The sequence below is a fragment of the Pongo abelii genome, chromosome 7 (genome assembly GCF_028885655.2).
Source record: "Pongo abelii isolate AG06213 chromosome 7, NHGRI_mPonAbe1-v2.0_pri, whole genome shotgun sequence".
Classification (NCBI taxonomy): Eukaryota; Metazoa; Chordata; class Mammalia; order Primates; family Hominidae; genus Pongo; species Pongo abelii.
Genome location: NC_071992.2, coordinates 95,703,755 through 95,722,249, shown reverse-complemented (window position 1 = coordinate 95,722,249; position 18,495 = coordinate 95,703,755). Strand labels below are relative to the sequence as shown.

At 41.2% G+C, this 18,495-nt stretch overlaps 1 long non-coding RNA gene across 2 annotated transcripts in view; it reads left to right on the top strand.

Moving 5' to 3' along the window:
* LOC129061061 (uncharacterized) overlaps positions 1-18,495 on the top strand; it is a 97,100-nt gene that overhangs the window by 31,310 nt on the left and 47,295 nt on the right. For both annotated transcript variants that reach the window (XR_008528044.2, XR_008528045.2), the window contains exons 3-4: positions 9,274-9,380; positions 9,965-10,110. This is a non-coding gene — a long non-coding RNA (uncharacterized LOC129061061). The remainder of the gene's footprint in view (positions 1-9,273; positions 9,381-9,964; positions 10,111-18,495) is intronic.

Sequence of the window (18,495 nt, the reverse complement as noted above, 5' to 3'; positions counted from 1 at the left end):
CCTTATTTTTTTTAATTCTCTAGACTAGTTATCTCCAAAGTATCATGATCTATTAGAGTACATGAAGACATAGTTACCATTTTTATTTCTATTTATTTTATCCATACAATAAATCAATCATTGCTAATATTTAATGTAGAGATCGACAATATCTTATGATTTATAAATAAATACAATTTATGGGGCTACTTAGTAAATTTTTTTTTTTACTCATAGGCATGAGAAATCAAAACAGTTTAGAGATCATTGTCATCAGCCAATGAGTTTTATCCTTTATCACAACTGGCTGATATACCCAGCCCCAACTGCATTCTTTCAACGGCTTACTTCTTCAAATGGAATTTATGATATTAACTCTGATACACTTCTCACTCCATCTGGGTCCCTAATCCCATTAACTAGTACCAGGTTATTATTTACATTAGAAATATGATAAGTCATTCCAGAAACCTGTCCTTCAAACTCTCTTATCCAATCAGTCACCAAATACTGGCTGTTCTACCTCTTACATGTTTCTTGAGTCCTCCAGTTCTCTCTACCAATGGGATCCATTATCAAGTCTCACCTCCTTTTTGTAATGACCCTTCCTAAGAAGTCTTTCTGCATTCAGATTGGTTTCTCTCTAGTTTGTGCTCTCCCATGAAGACACATGAGCTCTTTAAAATATAAATCTGGTCTTGTCCCTCAGGTTTAAGCCTCTCATTCAATGTCTACCCATTGCTCTTAAGATAAAGCTCAAAATCTTTAAGTTCTTGCATGATCTCCTTGACCTCCACCTCCCCACTCTTTTCATCACGTTCTATCCAAAGTGTTCCCCTTCCAGTTCTTCTAACACCATACTGCTTTCTGCCTCGAGACCTGTGAATGCTCATAACCTCCTTCCTTGCCTAACAAACTCCCATTTACCTTTCATGTTCCAACTTAAATATCAGTCGCCAAGGACGCTCCGAGGTAGCTCAGGTCCAACTCTCAAAACAGGCTGCGTTTTTCTTTCAAAGCACGTATATATTAATGTCTACCTGTTCCACCAGCTTGTAAGGTTCAGAAGAGCAGGAATAATATCCACAGTGCCAAGCACAGCATCTGACACAGCGTAAGTACTAATGAGTATTTGTTGCGTTAGTGAACAGACAAATATCTTTAACTGTGGTTACTTCCTTTCCCTTTCCATTTCCCTAAATGATTACTTTATGTGTAAATTATCCTATTTATTTTTGTTTATTCATTTATTCTACAAATAATTGTTCCAAGTACTGCTCTCTTTCAATTGATTTGTAGTTCTGCTTATCTTTCTTATATTTCTCAGGATATCATTTGTAACCAAATAATTCATAAGGTTAGAAGGTTCGTACCCAGACAGACTTGAGTTCTAGTCACTGCTCTACCACTTACTTGTGATGGGGACTTTAGACAAGTTAATTAATTAGAGGGTTAGTATGAGGTTTATATAATAGATGGTAAATAAAACACTCAGTACAGTTTATAGCACCTTGTTGGAGCTCCATGAGTGAATGTTCTTTTCTGTCCAGCCTCAATGGTTAAAGAAAAAGGGCTCGGTCCTTGCTCCCTCCAAGATACTGTATAATTCCTTCTCCATAAACTCTAATCAGAAAGGTCTCAGAGCCAAAATTCAAAGAGATCTCTCCCATTTTAATCCCTTATTAATTAAATGAGTCATTAAGTTTTCTGTCTGGTGAGTAAAAATTAGATCTGAATTCTGTAATTTAGGCTGTGTGTTTAACAAAGGAGAAAATTACAATTTTCCACAGGACTTATCCCCTTCTTTCCACAACAATCAAACAGAAGATCAGTCTAGCAGCAGGATATGGAGTAGACTCGGGAGTCCAGAAGCCCATCCAGTAAGCTGTTGTAATAATTAATGTAGGCGTGAGATGGCGAAGGCCTATTGGCAAGGGAACTAGAAAGGAAGGGAGAGAGAGGGGAAATATCCTAAAGGCAGGCCTTTTCTGATGATCAGCCTGAAGTGGCCATTCTCTACCTATCATTTTGTTCTAATTCTCTGTGAAATATTTACCATTATGTGATAATTTTCTTGTTTGTTTAGTTGCTTCTTTGCTTATTGACCGTCTCCCTCTATTAGAACATAAGATCCAAAAGGGAAGGGCCTGTTCAGTTCCGTTTACTGTTAGGTCTCTATGTATCATACCCAGAACAACGCATGGTAGAAAGTGGCACCCAGGGTATATCTGTGGGATGAGTAAATTGTTACTGGAAATTAGAAGCAGCCAGATATAACCAAAATAAATTCAAGATTTAGGCTGGGCACAGTGGCTTATGCCTCTAATCCTAGCATGCCCTCTAATCCTAGCATGGGAGGTCGAAGAGGGTGGATCAATTGAGGCAAGGAGTTCAAGACCAGCCTAGCCAACATGGTGAAACCCATCTCTACCAGAAATACAAAAAATTAGCTGGGCGCAGTGGCGCACGTGCCTGTAGTCCCAGCTACTCGGGAGGCTGAGGCATGAGAATCGCTAGAACTCTGGAGGAAGGTTACAGTGGGCTGAGATCATGCCACTGCACTCCAGACTGGGCAACAAAGCAAGACTCTGTCTCAAAAAAAAAAAAAATCCACTTTAGTTCCAGGTCTTGTCCTAGGCCCTGAGGACACAAGGATGAACAATAGCCTCTGCCCTTTGGGAGCCTATAATCAACAGAAGGAAAGAGACACCTAACTAATTATGATATAAAACAAAAGTTATCATAATAGTGTCATAAACACTATGCTATGGGAACACAGAGGAGAGAGTGAGTAATTCTGCTGAAATTATAGAGGTCCACAATATAGCTTCGAAGTGTGAAAAGATGACTACTAAATTCTAGGAAAATCAGATTGAAGCCCTAAGGCTTGGTGGTGGTATTGTTAATGTATAATACACAATGTATGCTCAACATATCATTGTAAGGTGAATGAGTAATTGAAGGACAGGACTTGTTATTTTGAAAGATTGTATCCATATCATCTATTTTATTGATATTAGAAACCATGCTTGTGAAGAATTTTTTGTAATATGGGAAAATGTTTGTGCTACAATAGGTTTTAGTAAGATACAAAATTATATACATAGTTTAATTGTAAAGATTTATTTTCCTCTTTACTTTTTCTTAGAGTTTCCAGATGCTTTACACAGAGAATATATTAATCACCTCCATGAAATACATATCAAACAATTTTACAAAGGTAGAGTCGAGGAAGAAATAAAATAGCAAAGAAAAAAAAGAGATGGAAAAAGAGGTACATGAAAATGTTACTCATTATTATAGAACTGGCTCGTGTAAAAAAGAAAAAAATTTTTAATTTTTTTTTTTTTTTTTTTTTTGAGACAGAGTCTCAGTCTGTTGCCCAGGCTGGAGTGCAATGGCATGATCTCGGCTCACTACAACCTCTCCCTCCCGGGTTCAAGCAGTTCTCCTGCCTCAGCTTCCCGAGTAGCTGGGACTATAGGCATGTACCACTATACCCAGCTAATTTTTGTATTTTTAGTAGAGATGGGGTTTCACCATGTTGGTCAGGCTGGTCTTAAACTCCTGACCTCAAGTGATCTGCCTGCCTTGACCTCCCCAAGTGCTGGGATTACAGGCATAAGCCACCATGCCCAGCTGAAAATTTTTTTTTAATTACATCTGTACTGAACATGTACACTTTTTTCTTTTACTTCTTTTTGAGACAAAGTCTCCCTATGGTTGCCCAGGCTGGTCTTGAGCTCCTGAGCTCAAGCAATCCTCCCACCTTGGCCTCCCAAAGCACTGGGATTACAGACATGAGCCAAGTTGCCTGGCCCCCAATTTTTTCTTGTCATTGTGCCCTAAACAATACAGTATAACAAATATTTACATAGCATTTACATTGTGTTACATATTATAAATAGCACTTACATTGTGTTAGGTATTATACATAGCATTTAAATTGTGTTAGGTATAATCTAGACTACTAAATGTAAAGTATACAGAAGGATGTGCGTAGTTATATGCAAATACTACACCATTTTATATAAGGGACTTGGACATCCATGGATTTTGGTATTCATGGGGGGGTCTTCAAACCAGTCCCCTGTGGATATTAAGGAATGTCTCTCCTTCTCAGCTATCATATTTGGTCTGCTCATTGTTCACGTATGGGACATAACAAATTTATCTATTATTTGTGCCCTTCATGTTTCATGCCTATTCTTAGCTTTGCTCCTATTATTAAGTAATTTTCTCAACAGGGGTGTGTGGCAAGAGCAGGAGATAGCTAGATAGCCAATCAGTGAGTAAAACTGAACCTTAGACCATCGATCACAAGGTCTTAACTTCTGTTTGGTTCACCACTTAACAGGTGTGTGATCATTAGTAAATAATGTTGACCCCTTTGAAAAACCTGTGCACTTCACAAGGTTATTGTTCATTTCTTCATTTACTAATTCTCATGAGATAGATAGATAGATAGATAGATAGATAGATAGATAGATATTTTATAGACAGGATTTTACTCTGTTACCCAAGCTAAAGTGCAGTGGTGCCAGCATAGCTCACTACAGCCTCCAACTTCTGGATCAAGCAATCCTCCAACTTCAGCCTCCCAAATAGCTAGGAGTATAGGCGCTTGCCACCACACCTGGCTAACTTTTTTTTTTTTTTTTTTGAGTCAGAGTTTTGCTCTTGTTGCCCAGGCTGGAGTGCAATGGTGCAATCTCAGCTCATCGCAAACTCCGCTTCCCGGGTTCAAGCAGTTTTTCTGCCTCAGCCTCCCAAGTAGCTGGGATTACAAGCATGCTCCACCATGCCCGGCTAATTTTGTATTTTTAGTAGAGATGGGGTTTCTCGGCCGGGCGTGGTGGCTTACGCCTGTAATCCCAGCCTCTCGAGACCATCCTGGCTAACACGGTGAAACCCTGTCTCTACTAAAAAAAAAACAAACAAACAAAAAATTAGCCAGGTGTGGTGGCGGGCACCTGTAGTCCCAGCTACTCAGGAGGCTGAGGCAGGAGAATGGCGTGAACCCGGGAGGCGGAGCTTGCAGTGAGCCGAGATCGCGCTACTGCACTCCAGCCTGGGCGACAGAGCGAGACTCCATCTCAAAAAAAAAAAAAAAAAAGAGATGTGGTTTCTCCATGTTGGTCAGGCTGGTCTCGACCTCCTGACCTCAGGTGATCTGCCCACCTCGGCCTCCCAAAGTTCTGGGATTATAGGTGTGAGCCACCGCACTCAGCTGACTTTTAAATTTTTGGTAGAGACAAGGTCTCGCTCTGTTGCCCAGGGTGGTCCTGAGCTCTTGGCCTCAAGCAAACCTCCTGCATTGGCCTCCTAAAGTGTTGTAATTACAGGAGTCAGCCACTGTGCCTGGCTCCCATGTAATGAGTTTTTATTGCATATTTACTACTCAGCAGCTCTGTACTAGGCATTCATCAGTGAACAAGATCAATATGGTCTCTATGCTCATGGATCTAGGAGGAAAACAGAAAAAAAAACTCAATTGAAAACAAAGCAATTACAAATTGTGACAAATGTTATGAAAAATACAAATAAGAGAACAGGAAAGAGAAACTTTTTTTTTTTTTTTTTTTTTTTGAGACAGAGTCTCACTCTGTTGCCCAGGCTGGAGGGCAGTAGCACTATCTCGGCTCACTACAACCTCCATCTCCCGGGTTTAAGTAATTCTCTGCCTCAGCCTCCCGAGTAGATGGAATTACAGCCGCTCGCCATCACGCCCAGCTAATTGTATTTTTAGTGGAGACGGGGTTTCACCATCTTGGCCAGGCTGGTCTTGAACTCCTGACCTCATGATCCACCTGCCTCGGCCTCCCAAAGTGCTAGGATTACAGGCATGAGCCACTGTGCCCAGCTGAAACTTTTTATTTTATGTTTTTGAGCCAGGGTCTCATTCTGTCACCTAGGCCATAGTGCAGCGGTGATGCAAACAAGGCTCACTGCAGCCTCGACCTCCTGGACTCAAGCCATCTTCCCACCTCAGCCTGTCAAATAGGTGAGACCACAGGTGCCCAACACTATGCCCAGCTAATTTTTTTAAAAAAATGTTGTAGAGACAGGGTCTTGCCGTGTTGCCCAGGCTGGATGAAAGAGAAACTTTCGATAAGAATGAGTATGATAATATTTTAGGCAGGGAATACGTTTTTGAAACAGAATAGCACCCATAAAGATCCAGAGATGGAAAATACTATAATATTGGAGGAATTGAAAGAAGATGCTTGCCAGGAATGAAGTGGATGATTGAGGAGAATAAAGTGAGATGTTAGAGAAAAGGCAGAGCTAGATCGGTACGGCCGTACAGCCATAGTAAGGTACATGGAGATTATTCTAAGGGTTGTGGGACAGCAAGAGGGTTGTGACATGGTCTGGTTTCACTTTGAGAAATTAATTTGTGTAGAGAATGGAATAAAGTAAAAGCCATCGAGTGTAGCCCAGGGTAGCAGTGTTCAAGGCCTGGACTAAGGAATGCAGTGTCAACAGAGAGGAGTAGACATACTTAAGGGATATTTTGGAGATAGAAATTATGAAGACTGTATGAAATAATGAATTTAACAAGCTCAGTATACTAAAAAATGCTTGTATATTTTGAGTTTTAGTATCACATCTCTGAGTCTTATTGAACCAGAAGGATTGTGTAATATTAAGTTATTCTGCTACCAGTGGACTTAATTATATCTGCTTTTTTTCATCCGTACTGTATCACCTGTCTTATCTAACTAAATCTGCTCTTAAAAAAAGTACCTTGTTCTTAAATTCTCAATATAAGAATTCATTTATTCAACAAATATTCATTAAACCAAAAATATGGGACTCTTAGCATAAATGTATTTAGATAGCAGATTTTAATATAATTTGATGAAAACATAATTTATATATTATTTACATTTAAAGAGATACAGTACTTGCTCTGCACAGCTCTTAAAATACAAAAGAAGCTCCTTTATTAAACTGTGAGAATTGTGTGCTAGCACAATGCAAAGATTGTTGGTGGAAAAAAAACAGAACAAAATAATAATTTGCACTGGAACTTAAGGTTATAGAGGCTCATAGTATTTTCATGTCTAAATAAATAATAACAAATTATCTGAGTAAAGAATATTAAGAATTACCAATGTATATGACTACCTCTTTGACTTTAAAATCTTTCTTTTACTAATAAAATACAGTACAGTAAATGGATATTAGTGAATTTTCCTATACTTTAATAAAGCCAAGTGTACTTCTTCTATACAAACAAGAAGTCCTTCTACCTGCCAAAATAAAATTCAAAACAAATGAAAAAATGCTTATTTTGCCCCAATTTAGCCCTAACATTCTTTGAGGAGGTTCTGAATTTCAAATAGATCCAATCACCCCTAAATGGTATCAAATTCCATCCTATCTGCCTACTTAAATGCCTAGCCTTTGTTTAAAGTAAGTGGATTAACATTTTCATTGTTGGGATATTCTTCTCCAATCCAATGTATAAACCCCTGAACAGGCCGGGCGCGGTGGCTCAAGCCTGTAATCCCAGCACTTTGGGAGGCTGAGGCGGGTGGATCATTTGAGGTCAGGATTTAGGCCTGGCCAACATGGTGAAACCTTGTCTCTACTAAAAATACAAAAATTAGCCGGGCGGTAGTGGCGTGCGCCTGTAATCCCAGCTACTAGGGGGGCTGAGGCGGGAGAATCCCTTGAGTCTGAGAGCTGGAGGTTGCGGTGAGCCGAGATTGGGCCACTGCACTCCAGTCTGAGCGAGAGAGTGAGACCCTGACTCAAAAAAAAAAAGTGATGGAGAAAGAGCAGAGGCAAATAATTTACTCTTCATGTTTCACTTTGATAGATTCGATAGGCTTTGATAGATTATCAGCAATTTTTAAAAATCTACTACAACCCTCCCTGCTCATTCTGCCCACTCATCCCTCCCCTTGACAAGAACCCCTTTCTTTCCTTCCCACAGTAAGATTCTATGACTCATCTCTTTTGAATGCAGGCAATAGCCTAGCACCTTCCTTTCATCACTCAGTTGCAAAGGTTTTTCGTTATTGAACAGCTTTTGATAAATGTTTGTCTATTATTATTATTATTATTATTTAGAGACGGGTCGCCGTGCATGATGGCTTGCGCCTATAATCTCAGCACTGTGGGAGGCCAAGGCAGGATAACTTGAGCTCAGGAGTTCGAGACCAGCCTGGGCAACATGATGAAACCCCGACTCTACTAAAAATGCAAAAATTAGCTGGGCATGGTGGCACGCGCCTGTAGTCCCAGCTGCTGGAGAGGCTGAGGTGGGGGAATTGCTTGAGCCTGGAAGGCAGAGGTTGTAGTCTGGATTATGCCACTGCACTCCAGCCGTGGTGACAGAGTGAGACTCTGTCTCAAAACAAAAATAAAGACAGGAGGGTTGGGGGCAGTGCTCCGTCACCCAGGCCGGAGAGCAGCGGCACAATTATGGCTCGCTGCAGCCTTGAATTCCTGGGCTATAGCGATCCTCTTGCCTCAGCCTCTCAGCCTGCCGAGTAGCTGGGACTACAGGCATAAGCCACTGCGCCCCACCCTAATATTATTTTTAAGTCCAGGTGTCCCTGTAAACGTTTTTTAACATGAAGAGTAAATTATTTGCCTCTGCTCTTTCTCCATCACTTTTTTTTTTGAGACAGGGTCTCACCCTCTCGCTCAGACTGGAGTGCAGTGGCCCAATCTCGGCTCACCGCAACCTCCACCTCTCAGGCTCAAGGGATTCTCCCGCCTCAGCTCCCCTAGTAGCTGGGATTACAGGCGCACGCCACTACCGCCCGGCTAATTTTTGTATTTTTAGTAGAGACAAGGTTTCACCATGTTGGCCAGGCCTAACTCCTGACCTCAAATGATCCACCTGCCTCAGCCTCCCGAAGTGCTGGGATTGCAGGCTTGAGCCACCGCGCCCGGCCTGTTCAGGGGTTTATACATTTAAGCACCCTGAGGGATACCTAAATGGTACCCTCAGCATTTCACTTCCAAAGCTACAGTCAGGACTTCTGGGCATCTGTGTTTTCCTATGTAATCTTTTTCACTGATGATAGCTGATTGGCCCCAAACGAGAAAGTAACCCAAGGCTGTTTAACACGTCCATGCACGTCATTTAGGAATAGGAAGGAAGGTTCCCTGCCATGTGCAGAGCTTGTCATTAGAGCACTTTTCTTCCAAACATACAGGTACATGTTTGACTGGGCTCCATTTTCATTCTGATTGCGACCACGAATATCATAGCTTCTTGAATTGTGCCTCTGTTTTTAAATTTTACTTTTCATTTCTTCCCTATTTCAGCAAGTGTATGTTCTCCACCTCTGAAAGTTTCCTAAACACTGACATTTATAGGATACATAATTTCATTGTCTTATCAATAAAGGAACACTGAAAAATATTTATGGAAGGTATGATCTATGTTTTTTGATGATGATATGCAATATAAAGTCATTATTATATACATATACATATTAAGTATATATTTTCTCTAATATGCAAAATGTTTCCATTTATTCCTGACTCCTTTTCCCCACTCTCTTCTGACCAAATCTCATTTACATCAGCTATTAGCATAGCAACCATTTCTGACAAGAGGAGGCACAACTTTTTTTTTTTTTTTTTTGACAGAGTCTTGCTGTGTCACCCAGGCTGGAGGGCAGTGGCACAATCTTGGCTCACTGCAACTTCCATCTCCGGGTTCAAGTAATTCTCAGGCCTCAGCCTCCTGAATAGCTGGGATTACAGGTGCGTGCCACCACGCCCAACTAATTTTTGTATTTTTAGTAGAGACGGGGTTTCACTATGCTGGCCAGGTTTGTCTCGAACTCCTGACCTCAAGTGAGCCGCCTGCCTTGGCCTCCCAAAGTGCTGGGATTACAGGCATGAGCCACTGCGCCCAGCCAAGGAGGCACATCTAAATTCTGACAGAAACTGCTTTGGGAATGGCATTGCTGAACTAAATCCCTGACTTTCCATGCTCTTCTCTTTGCAGCAGTGCCAGAGCCTAAACTATAAACATGGAGATATTTGGAACTTTGGAACCTCTGAGAGTCTAATGCATCAGAACTAGCACAGAAGAGGAGTCTTAGAAACCGGATTCTCAATCTGAGCTTCAACCCTACCAGCTAGAGGTCCTGAGTAAGGCACTTAGCTTCTCTGAGCCTCGGTTTCCTTTTCTGTTAAATAGAAATAATCCCTTACCAGTTCAAATGTATATCATAGTATTTATAAAGTGATATGCTAATGTTAGTTGTTGCTCTCATTTAAAAGGAAAGGCAGAGACTATAACCAAACAAACAAATAAAAGTAGGAATTTAAATAATCTAACTCTGGAAGCCCTAGTCTAAAACTGCCTTATCCTAACCTGAATTTACCCCTTTTCTATTACTCAATTGCACAACGTTCTTTCCCCCATGTCATACATGTTTGAAATAATATATATTCCCTGTCTTTTTAAAAATAGCTCTGCAAATATTGAGAATTCATTAGTCATTCATATATGGGTGTTCAATGCTTTAATGGGAAGTTAAGATAACTACGCTGAAGGCATCGAAGTTTTATTAGGGAAGAAAGAAGCAATCATTAGGAAATACAACATTATTTAGGAGTTGGAACAGGCCCAAATGGAGGGAAGCAGTGCTGCCCTGGGCTAGGACAGAGGCCCTGGTGAAACACCAACAGGAGAGAGAAACATGAAGAAAAGGGTGGAGATAATAAGACAGGCTTCACATTTTCTGGAATTTTCCTCTTTATATAGAAAATGGGGGTAAAGCTCTATTTATTCCACTCTCCTCAGTAATACTTCTAGAACCCAGAATTCAAATGAGTAGTATACATCCAAAGTTGACCAGGTTTTTGTGCACTAGCCTGGGAACTCAACCATCACAATGTTTCTGAAAAAAAATGTATTCCAATTTCCAAAGAGCCAACCCTGAAATGCATTTTTGGAATGCAATCTGTTTGAAAATGAAATAACAAGGCAGCCTGTATAAGTTAGCTTTCAAAAAAAGTTTGGGGTTAGAAACATATCAACTACTATGAAAAACTGGTTTCTAATGGGGACTCAATCTTTTTGAGCTATCTTGGATCCTTTTTGGAAGGAGGTGGGCTACAAATATACAAATGAGGCTTCTAGATAAAAAAAAAAAATTAAGTGGATTTTAAGACTTTAACATGGAGCTATAGAACAGTCTCATCAGTTCAGAGATCCAGGAAATCTTTTTCATAGCCCTGGAATCAACTATTCACTTTAGAATATAATTGAGCTTCATCCACTTTGGAGTAAAGCCCAATTATATCCTAAGAATAATCTCTTCTACATTAAATCACATCCATGTGAAAAAAAAAAAAAAGGCTCTGCAAAAAATATACACTACTGTAGCCATGGCCGTGGCCATGGTTTATTACACCTCTTTATAGTATTTACTCACAAATTAAAAAATAAAGTGACAGGTTAGGGTGAAATAATTTCTGTTTTTTTCTTTTGTTTAATGTACCCAAGATAGTGCTTCATTAAATAATTTCCAAAGTTCAGTAACTTTTTTCAGTCAGAATAGATATAACTTAGAATTTCTATCACAGTAATTTTACTCAAATAAATGATATGAATAATGGATTATTCATTACTAAATTTTTTTACCCCATTCATCTCTTTCACACACTACCTTATATCTGCAACCCCAGTAAAAATTTTGTGTTCAAGAAAAGAGCTAGGCTGGGCATAATGGCTCAGCCTGCAATCCCAGCACTTTGGGAGGCCCAAAAGGAAGGATTGCTTGAGCCCAGGAGTTCGAGACCAGCCTAGGCAACAAAGTAAGACCCCCAACTCCACAAAAAATAAAATTAGCAAAGTTTGGTGGCATGCCTGTAGTGCCAGCTACTTGGGAGGCTGAGGCAGGAGGACCACTTGAACCCAGGAGGTCGAGGGTGCAGTGAGCTATGATGGCACCATCACACTCCAGCTTGGGAGACAAAAGCAAGGCCCTATCTCTAAAAATAATAATATTTTTAAAAATTTATTAATAATTTTAAATTAAGAAAATAACTAACATTTTTCCTTCTAAGGGCAGTCACCCATATAAATAGGTGACTATAATTTGTGGTCCAAACTGGATGCTGTTCTCCAGAAAAATGATAAACCAGATGAGAATCAGTAGGCATAGAACAGGACTACCTTGGGAAATCATGACTGTCGTATTCAATTCATAGCTGCCCTTTGGCTGCCCAGACTTCCCTCTCACCAGAGCATGACCTGCAGTAGAGAGGAGGGAGCGTGGCCTAATGCAAAGAACACTGAGCCAGCTCTCTTGGGTGCCATCCTGCCTAAGGAACAGACATATCATCTACCTCCTCTTTAAACCAGAAACCTAGAATAAAGCTGGACTCCTTATTCTCCCTCACTCCCTTCTTCCAAACACATATCAAGTCTTACTAATTTCACTTCCTAATTCCAACCATTTCCACTCACTCCACCACCACTACCTTAGTTCAGTTCATCACTATCCATCACTTTCATTATTACAACAGCCTCTGACTGGTCTTCTGTTTTACCTCCTGACCCCTCCAATCCATTCTTCACAATGACACCCAACTGATATTTATTGATATTCATCAACTGATCATTCTCCTTAAAACCCTTATTGGGTCACCCTTATCTTCAGCTAAATCTTGAGCTTGTCCTTCATAATTGGTTGCACACCTCTAGCCACCTCTCAATCACCCCTTCCCCCACAACTTGCACACTGTTTCAAATTACATTCAGTTCCTAGAACACACCTTCATTAACTATATTTTGCATAAAAGCTTCTCCTCCATGCTCCACACACCAGCACACCTCACTTATTTCCCATCCCACTCCTGTACCCAAAATTCCATCTCCGTGATTTAGAGCTCAGCTTAGAAAGTACTTCCTCCAGGAAGCCTTCCTTTCCAAATCCTTCCCATATGCTACGATTGCAGTAATCTCTACTTCCCTTGTCAGAGCACTGGGAACTCAACCATCACTTGAACTCAATCAGCAAACTGGGCGTCCTTTCTTAGTCCAAAACCCCACCTCAGTGAGGGCCAGCACTTCAAACCAAACTTTCCCAGCCTCGACCTTCTAGCAACCTGTTTTGTACAAGAAATCAAGAAAACCTGCTCACTTTCTGGAATGGCAGCCTGAATTTGTGCCCATTCTTAATCCCCAGCCTCCATCCTCCCACCTCAGCCTCCCAAAGTGCTGATATTACAAGCATGAGCCACCATGCCTGGCCATTCCCAATTTTTATACCCCTCTGCAGATCATGGTAAATAACTAATGATACAGTCCTGTGTCATTCATTTTTCCCCTATGCTGTACGGCCTCTCCTTCAGTGGAAATGAATCCCATGTACCTTATAAAAGTGCTCCAGGACAAACAACATATGGAAAGGAAAATTGGCTTATTGCCACCAAAAATACTAACTCAGCAGATTTTCCTTTCCTCCTAAGTTTAACCCAATGAAGAAAAGTGCTTACATCACCAAGGCTTCAAGACCCCAGGGAAATCGCTGACAGCTGACTTCTCAATCTCTCTTAGAGCACAGTAAAGGACAAATGCCTCAAGTTATAGGAATTGTGCATTCACAAACCATAAAATACTACATAGATATTCATTAGTATTGTGTGCTTATGATCATTATATTATTTTGAAAAAATTAATTGACACATTGTAATAATACATGTTTTGATAAATATCTATGCTGTTTAATAATCTAGTTAGGGTAGTTAGTACATCCATCACCTTATGCATTTATCATTTCTTTGTCATGAGAATATTCAAAGGCCTCTCCTTTAGCTATTTTGTAATGTACATATTTTACCATTAACCATAGTCACCCAACTGTACAGAATTTATTTTCTATCTAATTGTAACTTTGTTCCCATTGACCAACTTCTCTTCATTTGGGAGAATACCTTGGAGGCACAAAAATTCAGCTTATGCAAGAACAAACAATGAGAATAAAAGAGCTAGCAGTAGAGTGATCTTCCAGAATTCAAGTATGAAGACAGCAACATTCATCCCTAGCTAAAAGCATCTGCTTCCACCCCCAGCTCAATCTCAGGTCATATTCCTTTGGAATTTCATGGCCAGGACAATAATCAACTGGAGAGAATGTTGCATTTTGGAACCAGTGTGCCCAGAGTTAAAGAGAAAAAATTTTAGGCCAGGCATGGTGGCTCACGCCTGTAATCCCAGCGCTTTGAGAGGCTGAGGCGGGAAGATCTCTTGAGTTCGAGAACAGCCTGGGCAAGATGATGAGATCCGGTTTCTACAAAAATTTAAAAAATAGCTAGGAGTGGGGCATGTGGAGGCTGAGGTGGGAGGATCACTTGAGCCCAAGAGTTCAGGGATGCAGTGAGCTATGGTCATGCCACTGTACTATAGCCTGAGCGACAGAGCGAGACTCTGTCTCTCTGAGAAAAAAAAAAGAGAGAGAAAATTTTGCTTTCTGGATCCTTCTGTCAATAGCCCTTTTTCTCTGTGAATATCCATTTAAGGTTGGATGAGAGGGCACCATGAAGGGCCAAGCTTCTGTCAATATACAGTTGACTAGATCTACTAAAATAAATGTTCATATTCTGAGAAGATGTTCAGTATGGCAATATTCTATTCTGTGTTCTGAAAAATAATTTCCTAAATACTATTTGAGTATCTAATAAAATTAGGTGATTATGTAAATGCAACATAAATCAGCACTACATGAAGTAATTTAGATAGACTGTGACTGGCCTACCCCTGTCCACGTTTTTCATACAGTGATTAGAAGGAAATCCCTTGTAATGGCCCACATGCTCTGCATGATCTGGTCTTGCCCAGCATGCTGTATCCATCCACAATGGCCCTATTTCAGTTCCTCAAACACATGAGGTTCTTCTTCTTCTTCTTTTTTTTTTTTTTTTTGAGATGGAGTCTCACTCTGTCGCCCAGGCTGGAGTGCAGTGACACGATCTCGGCTCACTGCAACCACCGCCTCCTGGGTTCATGCGACTTTCCTGCCTCAGCCTCCCAAGTAGCTGGGATTACAGGCGCCCTCCACCACGCCTGGCCAATTTTTGTGTTTTTAGTAGAGACGGGGTTTCACCATGTTGGCCAGGCTGGTCTCAAACTCCTGACCTCGTGATCCGGCCACCTCAGCCTCCCAAAGTGCCAGGATTACAGGCGTGAGCCACCGCGCCCGGCCACACATGAGGTTCTCGTTGTTGTTTTTAAACAGAGATGGGGTCTCCCCATGTTGCCCAGGCTAGTCTCAAACTCCTGGGCTCAAGCAATCCTCCTGCTTCTGCCTTCCAAAGTGCTAGGATTTCAGGTGTGAGCCATCACACCCAGCCATGTTATTGTTGTTGTTGTTGTTGTTTGAGACAGGGTCTTACAGTGTTGCCCAGGCTGGAGTGCAGTGGCTCAATTTTGGCTCACTGCAACCTCCACCTCCCAGGTTCAAGAGATCCTCCTGCCTCAGCTGGGACTATAGATGCTCACCACCATGACCTTTTTTTTTTTTTTGTATTTTTAGTAGAGAGGGGTTTTGCCGTGTTGCCCAGTCAGGTCTTGAACTCCTGGACTCAAGCAATCCAGCTGCCTTGCCCTCGGCCTCCCAAAATGCTGGGATTATAGGTGTGAACCACTGCGCCCAGCCCAGTCTTCTTGTTGTTAAGAGATAGGGTCTCACTGTTTTGCCCAGGTTTGTCTTGAAATCCTGGCCTCAAGCAATCCTCCTGCCTCAGCCTCCCTATTAGCTGGATTTCAGCACAAGCAACCATGCCTGACTATGTGGCTTTTTCTTCTTTTTATTTATTTATTTATTTATTTTTTGAGATAGAGTCTTGCTCTGTCACAGGCTGGAGTGCAGTGGTGCCAATCTCGGCTCACTGCAACATCAGCCTCCCGAGTTCAAGCGACTCTTCTGCCTCAGCCTCCTGAGTAGCTGGGACTATAGGCAGGCGCCACCTGCCCAGCTAATTTTTGTATTTTTAGTAGAGACGAGGTTTCACCATGTTGGCCAGGAAGATCTTGCTCTCTTGATCTCATGATCCACCCGCCTCACCCTCCCAAAGTGTTGAGATTACAGGCGTGAGCCACCACACCCAGCCCGGCTCTTCTTTAACTAGGCCTTTGCACATGCTGATCCCTCTCTTTAGAATGCTATTCCCCCACCTCTTTCTGTGCTAGCTACTTCTTAGACCTTAGATCTTAGTCTAAAACTTACTTTTCTGGAAGGGCCTTATTTGAATACCTGTTTCATTTTCTCCTATTTTATTCTAACATATTTTCCAGATTTTTTTTTATTCACAAGAGTCACCTCATTTATTATTACCTGTTTGTTTATTGTCTGTCTCTCCTATTAGACTATAAGCACCTTGAGGACAGGAACTACCTCTAGCTTGTTCACTACTGAGTTCCCAGTACCTTCACAGGGCCTGGCACATACTGGGTTCTCAATAGATATTTGTTGAATGAATGCATTAATATGCAGATTGTAATATTATATAATGACATCAGTTCTGTGGATTAAGTATTGTTTTAAATAAATTTATATTTTATTAATTTCAAATATCTATATTCATTTAAAAAATATACAGCATCTTTTTTTTTGTTTTTTTGAGACAGGCTTGCTCTGTCACCCAGGCTGGAATGCAGTGGTGCAATCTTGGCTCACTGCAACCTTTGCCTCCTTGGTTCAAGAGATTCTCCTGCCTCAGCCTCCCATATAGCTGGAACTACAGGTGTGCACCACCACTAATTTTTATGTTTTTTAGTAGAGATGGGGTTTCACCATGTTGGCCAGGCTGGTCTCGAACTCCTGGTCTCAACTGATCCTCCCACCTTGACCTCCCAAAGTGCTGGGATTACAGGTGTGAGCCACCATGCCCAGCCCAAGGATCTCTTTAAAATTAATGAAAGAATTAGTGAGGCCAGATACAGTGGCTCATGGCTGTAATCCCAGCCCAAGGTGGGCGGATCACTTGAGGTCAGGAGTTTGAGACCAGCCTGGCCAACATTGTGAAACCCGGTTTCTACTAAAAATACAAAAATTTGCCAGACGTGGTGGCGCATGCCTGTAATCCCAGCTACTCGGGAGGCTGAGGCAGGAGAATTACTTGAATCCGGGGGACAGAGGTTGCAGTGAGCTAAGATTGCACCACTGCACTGCAGCCTGGGCAACAGAGCAAGACTCTGTCTCAACAACAACAGAAGAGATCCTTGGTAAAAGCAAAAAAGAAATACTGAAACTGTTTTTAAAAACATAAAGGAAAACAACAACATAAAGTGTAGGCCCGGCGCGGTGGCTCACACCTGTAATCCCAGCACTTTTGGAGGCCGAGGCAGGCAGATCACCTAAGTTCGAGACCAGACTGACCAACATGGAGAAACCCCATCTCTACTAAAAATACAAAATTAGCCGGGCGTGGTGGCACATGCCTGTAATCCCAGCTACTCGGGAGGCTGAGGCAAGAGAATTGTTTGAACCCGGGAAGTGGAGGTTGTGGTGAGCTGGGATGATGCCATTGCACTCCAGAACTGGGCAACAAGAACAAAATTCTGTCTCAAAAACAAAAAACATAAAGTGTAAATCTTCCTCTTTCAAAATTTCAGCAAATTGACTCAGTTCTAGTTAACTGAGGTTTTTCACACACCTAGTAATCACTGAAGTCCAGCCTTTGCTTTTTGCTGATTTAATTTTATTATGCAAATTTTTTTTTTTTTTTTATTGAGCTTTTGCAAAAGCATTTCTTCCCTAAATTTTTTTTTTCTTTTTTTTTTCTTTTATTATTATTATTATTATTATTATACTTTAGGTTTTATGGTACATGTGCACAATGTGCAGGTAAGTTACATATGTATACATGTGCCATGCTGGTGCGCTGCACCCACCAACTCGTCATCTCGCATTAGGTATATCTCCCAATTATTATGCAAATTTTTTATTAATTTAATTTTTTTTCTTGGGAAAGGGTGGATCTTGCTCTGTTGCCCAGGCTAGAGGGCAGTGGCATAATTATAGCTCACTGCAGTCATGAACTCCTGGGTTCAAGTGACCCTCCCACCTCAGCTTCCAGAGTAGCTGGGACTACAGGCACACCAATATACCTGACTCATTTAACTTTTATTTAACTGCTACTAGATGTTGTGGAGGCAAAGATGAGCTCCTTTTAGTAGTCCATGGCCTACTGGGAAACATGCATAAACAATTAGTTATAATTCATTGTAACTCAGGGAGGAAGTTAAACTCTAAGTCTACCTCACCCAACTTGAGGACATCAGAGACAGTTTCTTACAGGAAGTGGCCTATGAACTGAAACTTGTAGATTGCATAGGACTAAGCTGAGTGAAGTGGAAAGGGCACAGTATGCAGAAAGACATGGAAACAAGAAACATTCCATTGTGTTCCAAGAATTACAAGCAACTCAGTGTTCCTGGAGCATAAACTTTGGGAAGGGAGTGGCAGCTGTTGACGCTTGAGAGGTAGGCAGGACCAGATGCAGGAAAGGAAGCTTGTACCT